The sequence below is a fragment of the Spea bombifrons genome, chromosome 7 (assembly GCF_027358695.1).
Source record: "Spea bombifrons isolate aSpeBom1 chromosome 7, aSpeBom1.2.pri, whole genome shotgun sequence".
In the NCBI taxonomy this organism is placed as follows: Eukaryota; Metazoa; Chordata; class Amphibia; order Anura; family Pelobatidae; genus Spea; species Spea bombifrons.
The window spans coordinates 17,334,172-17,341,182 of record NC_071093.1 but is presented as its reverse complement, the minus strand read 5'-3'; positions in this window follow the sequence as shown (position 1 = coordinate 17,341,182).

Sequence of the window (7,011 nt, the reverse complement as noted above, 5' to 3'; positions counted from 1 at the left end):
AATTTAATTGTGTTTTTTTTATTTAATACATGGAGATTTAGTAACAGAGGGGCTGAAGAAGGAATATTTTAAATATTGCCACATGTTATAATTTCTTTTGCAGCACACTTGTGAAACATTTGTGAAAATATTATTACCTAACACAACAAAATTCTGTGAAAGCATAACCATAGATACCAGACCCAAGGCATGTGAATGTACATCACTAAGCCACAAAGTTTTTAGGGCCTAGATTGTGTTGTATATTCTTTCAGAAATAGCAATTACATTATTATTCATTTTATATAGCATCATCAAATTATGTAGTGCTGTACAATAGGTAGACAGGACATGGAACTACCCTATCCCTCCCTAGTATCTACCCTATCCCCCTTCCTTTGTACTTACCTTTCAGCAGTCCTGCGGCGAGTCTCCTTGGTCTGCCACAGTGCGCGCTGCTTTGCTGCTGAGCGCCGGAAGTAATTTTCCGGCGCTCAGCATTACAAGCCAGCACCGAGCTAGAGGGCTCACAGAGGAGAGAGAGGGCCACCGAGCGGGTAAGCGAAAACCACTCGGCACCCCTCTCTCTCCTCCGCTTTAAAAAAAAAAAAAAAGCGCTTGGGGCAGCAAAGTGCCACCTCTTTAAAAGTGCCGCCTGGGGCAATTGCCCCACTCTGCTCCATGGTAGGGCCGGCCCTGAGTGGAACCATCACAAGTCGTGAATTGGGGGAATGGATTGAGCCCTCTAGAACTGTGGGATCACAGCCCTGGCTGCATTCAGGAAATGTAAAGTAAGGGAACATTTATATCTTCCAATAGGGATATGGGAGGCCTGCAATGGAAATGCTGAAAATCAGGGTCACAAACCTTTCTTATAACCGCTAGTAAACCGCCCCAAAAGGGATGGACCAAGGGACATTCCCACCAAATATAGACATATGTGCCAGTATGTGATTTACATTGGCAGCATTGTGAGGAAACATGTGGCAAGAACTTGTGTAGTTCTGCAGGAATTCTATACCACCTGGTGAGTAATTTACAGGCCAATTCTTGTGTTTTGCTGGAAATTACTCCCTTATGAGTTAAATAAACAATATGTCTCCATTCTAAATCTGAGAATTGAATTTTGTGACGGACTGACCAGGGACCTAAGGTTGTCCCTCTCCACCAAGAGCGACTTCTCACTTCAGAACAATAATTCCCTGCAATTCTCTGTTGGCAATATCCCCAAGCAAAGTAAAGGGATATCGCTATCCAGTACCCAAATAACTAGGAGAGACTAGTCTTTAGGTACAACAAGAGGAGAACTAATTTATTTTAGACACAGACAGCTGGATATATCCAGTAAAACACAAATTAACATAAAACAAGATACTGGGATACAAACTGTGCACTGGCACTCAGTCCCCTCCAGGAGCCCATTGCACGGAGGCTTCCGTGACATTTCTCCCCCTTCACAAAGAGACTAACACAGACGGTTGACTCTAAAGTTAGTCAGTCCATCCCGTCCCAACTGGTCCCCTAGCCCAATTGCCACTACAATTGCAGTGCTCACCCGGCCAAACTCTGTCTCTCCCGATGAACATACCAGCTGCTGGAGAGAAGTGCTGACTGCCCCTTCTCCCTGGAGTGTACTCAGCCGCTGGGGAGTGATGTCACCTGCATCCCCTCCCTGGTGATCCTGCTGGAGGGGTGGGCCGGTTGCACATGTTCTCAGGCACTTGACCAGCTGCTGAGGAGTGGCGGTGCCTGCGTCCCCTCCCTGGTGCTCCTGTTGCCACTGGGGAGGAAGGACAGGTTCCTCCGCTTCCGGACTTGGCAAGGTCGGGTAGATTAGGGGAAATATAAAGACCCAAGTATTTAATGGTATCTGTTTTCCATTTAAGAGGGAACTGGTAATATAATTTTGGAGTGAATTGTCAATATTAAGCCTGGTTATATCTGACTTTTGAAGATTAATTTTGTAATTTGAGATAGCCTGAAATTCTCTTAGTTCCATAAGTATGTGAGAAATACATTTAGTTGGGTTCTGAAGGAAACACATATCATCTGCATAAACTGAAACCTTATGTTCAGTGTCTCCAATCTGCAAACCCAAGATAGATGGATTTAGGCATATTGTATTAAACAATGGTTCCATGGATAAAATAAACAATAAAGGGGAAAGGGGGCAGTCCTGTCCTGTACCATTAGACAGAGCGTCCTGACCCGACAAAACACCATTGACTCTGACCCGGGCCGTTGGGTCAGAGTATAGGGATTTAATCAAAGTAAGAAAGTTGGAGCCAAGACCGACCTTATCCAACACTCTAAACAAGAAGGGCCAGGCCACCCTGTCAAAGGCTTTTTCAGTATCCATAGATACCAACACAGCCGGACACTTATGATATTGGGAATATGCAATAAGATTCAAAAGTCTAATCGTGTTGTCCCTTGCCTCTCTACCCGGTACAAAACCCACCTGGTCAGGATGGATAAGAGATATATAAAAAAAGTGAAAAAGGTGAAAACAAGTCTAGGAAAAAAGAAAATAGGAAAAATAATAATAAAAATTTGACTTTGCTTTTTTTCGTGTGTTGGGTACACAGCTGCAACCCTTATAAGGATGGATAAGAGAAAAGATCAGAAGTTGGATTCTTAATGGTAATAATTTAGCCAATATTTTTAGATCTGTATTTATCAGCGATATTGGCCCATAATTCCTACAATATTCACTGTCCTTGTCCGGTTCGGGAACTATAGTTATGACTGCAATATTAGAGGGCTCTTGCCAATAGCTTCCTGGGTTTGTCCCCTAGTTCATAAAAGTGTTTTTTAGTTAATAAGAAATTCCTTTTAACTTTATCATTTAAAAGGGAGGCCAGGTGATCTCACAGTGTCTGTAGTTGAAGTAAGTGATTAGCATCACCAGTACATTTATGTTGCATCTCTAAGTGTGCTATACATTGAGTAACCTTTAGAATATTTGCTAGTCTTTTATTTTGAGAGCCCAGCTTAATCAAATTACCCCTGATGACTGATTTATGGGCTTCCCAGACAGTGGGAAAATTAATTTCTGGGGATATGTTTTCCTGGAAGTAGTTACGGAGGTGTTCTGATAAATCCATTATATGTTGAGGGCAAGCTAATAGATTTTCGTTTAATCTCCATGACCATAGTCTCTTGGGTAAACTTGGGAATTTAATGGAGAGATGTACTGGGGCTAAGAGTTTGGACTCCAATGTCTGTTTTCAGTAAAAGATATAAATGGCGATGAGAAAGGAAAAATGCATCTATTCTAGTGTACCTGTTATGTAGGGCCGAATAATATATATAATCTCGGTCCCTAGGATGATGCGCCCTCCACACGTCGATTAACTGATTAAGGTGTAATTGACGTTTCACTTTATTAATATTAGAGTAGGAGATTTGCGATGTTGTACCTGAACAATCTAATTTAGGATTAAGGACCAGATTGAAGTCCCCACCTAGTATAGGCAAACCCTCTTGGAAAACAATTAACTTAGCCAGTGTCTTCCCTAGGAACGCAACCTGAGTCTTGTTAGGGGCATAGATATTAACCAAAGTTACCTTTTGTTGACCAATGTAGCATTTAATAAAGAGACTTCTACTTGTCCCGCCAAACCTCAAGTCCTGCCAAACCTCAAGTTCCTTAAAGGGGATATCTTTGTGAATTAAAATAGCAACCTCTTTAGTTTTTGAAGTAGGAGAGCTAGCATAGTATACTGTGTGAAAATATCTATCAGACAATTTAAACTTTTTCGTGGCCAGGAAATGCGTTTCCTGAATGAAAGCAATCTTGCTTTTCATGGATCTTAGGACATAGAGCAATTTGGATCTTTGCTGGGGTTTGTTAAGACCTCTGACGTTAAGAGAGGTGAATTGTATTATCTCAGGAGACATAGAGGGATATTGGCAGAGACCCCTTAAGAGAAACAGCAGCACCACTCACAGAAAAAAAAAAAAAAAACAGATACCAATAACAACAAAACCAGAAACAAAGACGAACCAATTGTCCAATGCAAAAGCATTGATAGTTGAGCCAGTGGACCGAAAATCCGATCCGAGACCAAGTCCTCCAATCTGATAAAACTGGGGACGCCAGGTTCTGGTAGGGTAACATGAGCTAACAAATACATGAAGTGTAATAATTATCCTTCATAGTGTAAACTAGAGGACTGCATTGGGAGGCGTAGGACCCGCTGAAAAACTTGCGGGCGCGGGCGGTCTTGCTGGTGCTGCGGGAGGGAGCGGGCGGTCAGGCACTGTACCTGCGGGTCCCGGTAATCTTGCGCAGTCTCGCAAGGCTGCCTTCTCGCTGCTCCCTTACAGTGTCTCCTCTCTTGCTCCGTCCAGGAACAAAACGTAGTCACATGATGTGACGTCAATTCCCGTGACTCCGCCTTGTTCCTGGGTGGCGCAAGAGAAGAGACACTGTGAGGGAGCAGCAAGAAGGCAGCCTTGTGGGACTGGGCGGGAACTCTGCAGTTCAGGTAAGGAGGTGGGAGCGTGATTGGCCACCAATGTGTTGGGAGCGGGTGGGAGTGGAACACCCACATTGCGGGAGAGGGCAAAAAATAAGCGGGAGCGGGCAAAAAATCTGCGGGCGGGAGCGGGATTAAAAAAGCCCTAGTGTAAACCCTCACTATAGGTGACAAGTAGGGTAGTAAGAGAATTCACCAAACAAGGTATAAAACAAATATGTTGCAAACTGAAGATGAAATGTGTGAGGAGAAGAAGTGTCTGACCGTAAATAAAAAGTGAAAAGGGGCAATTAGTAGAAATCTATGTGTATATTATCTCCATAAGGAGGGGCCACATGATAGGTATGAGAAGGAAATATAAATAATATAGCTTAAGATATCATCACAGAAACTGTGCACTGATGACTACTTATGGTGTAGGTAAGTAGAGGCATAGCAGTTATATTGAAGCAGTCTTAGTGCATGATAACATATCTATATCAGCCCTTAGTAAACTAGACCACTTTTTCAGGTAGACAGATCACATTTTACATTTCACATGCTCTAAGCCCATAACAGTTCAAACTCCGATTCAAAGCAAAGAATGAAAACATTGAGGAATTTCAAATAAATCACCTGCAACCATAAGTTGGGGTGGGGAGGAAAAAAACTCAAATAATAGAGAAAAAATGCACGCCAGCCCCTTTAATTTCATTAGGCGCCGGCGGTCGGAGAAGGCAGCTTTCAATCCCGCTCGCAGCCGCTCAGTAGCTGTTTTGAACGTTGGCCTGCGGCCGGCACACCGGGAAATTTCCCGGTATCCCGGTGGGCCAGTCCAGCCCTGCACCCAGGCCATAAGAACCATACACACATACGCAAAAATTAGTGATAAAAAATAACTACCTGATCACTTGAGGTCTCACCAATCAATGTCAGTGGCCTCAACTTGTAATGTAAAAGTGATCTGATAGCAATTACATATTTTTTTAGAAAAAAATAATACAATATTTATTTAATGTTTACTAGACATGTACAAATCGGCCAAATGTTTCCGTTGGTTCTTGGTCCACTTGCACAAGCCAGGTACGGTACGCAGGTAGGGAAATAAAGGGTCAGATTCACTAGGCAGAAGATTAGTCGGACACAGCAAGGCTCAAGAACAGGAAACATGCTCCCCAATGCAGCAAACAGGGTACCTGAGGCTTTTAAATCTGGAGCTACATGCCCCTCGCCGCCTGGTGGCTGTCACAGGTGCGCCCTCTTATAGGTCTTAGCAGTGTGCCCCCTTTAACTCTGAGCCATCGGGACCGGGCTGCAAACATCGTTGTGGTGACTAGACGCCGCTCGGGACCCTGACACTGGTTAACAGCAGCCTGCCTGCTTACGACAGAAGATGGCGACGTCACACTATCTGTGCTCAGGAGAAGTGGGAGATTAATGTTTTGTTTATTGGTCCAGCTCGGTGTGCAGCATCCATCCCACAACCTGCTTGACATATGAAAGGCAGTGCAAATTCCTGTGTCTTTGAAATATTCAAGGGGTGCACTTTTAGGGAATATATGGTCTTGAAATATGGGGCCTCTACTACTACAGTGTTAAAATAAATGTGGTGAAATACTTTGGGTTAGTCTCTGATACGCTCAGACAGCCTCCCCTTTCCACGGGGGGAGTGCCGGCACGGGAGGTTGTCTAAGCGCATCGCGCAGACGTTCACCGGGTGCAGCGATGCGCGCGTAAACAACCTCCGCTGCCGGGACGTCTGCTCGCTGTGCTTTAACAATCTCCCTTGCCGGGAATTCCCACAAGGGGAGTCCTGGCAAGGGAGATTGTTAAAGCACATCGTGCAGACGTGCCGGCAGCGGAGGTTGTTTACGTGCATCGCCGCAGCCGGTGAATGTCCTCACGATGCGTTTTACCTCTGCCCCCAAGACTTACCAGAGCAGACTCCCGGGTATCTTGCGGGGCCGGCGGGGGACATCTACGCAATACGCCGGCACCGGGAGTTATATACGCGTATTGCGTAGATGTCCCCGCAAGACACCCGGCAGAGTGGCAGCATATCTGGGGGGGGACAGAGTGGCAGCATATCTAGGGGGGGGGGCAGAGTGGCAGCATATCTCGGGGGTGGGGGGGACAGAGTGGCAGCATACCTATTAGAAAACTCTTTCTTTAAAAAAAGCACCAAACTTTTAGGGTGCGGCCTATATTCGGGTGCGGCCTATATCCGAGCCAATACGGTATATATATTCCTTCAGTACACATAGACCTTTCTTTTCCATTCAGATTCATATTTTAATGAAAATTGCCTGTTTAATTCATTCATACAAATCTCCAATAACAAGGAGGGACCCCAAAGCAACAAACTGAAACTGATGGGAAAAGTGCAGAAAGTCCATTAAGTTTTATTCATTTGTTTGCCTGCTGCGCATGAATCACATTTTCTGGGACCATTGCCAGTCATTAATTTTTGGTAGCATTCCTAGGAAATGCGATTAAGATTGAAAGTGGGTACAGGGTAAACCATTCAGAGTCCAAAAAATCTTATAGGTGCTGCTTATTAAGTATTAGC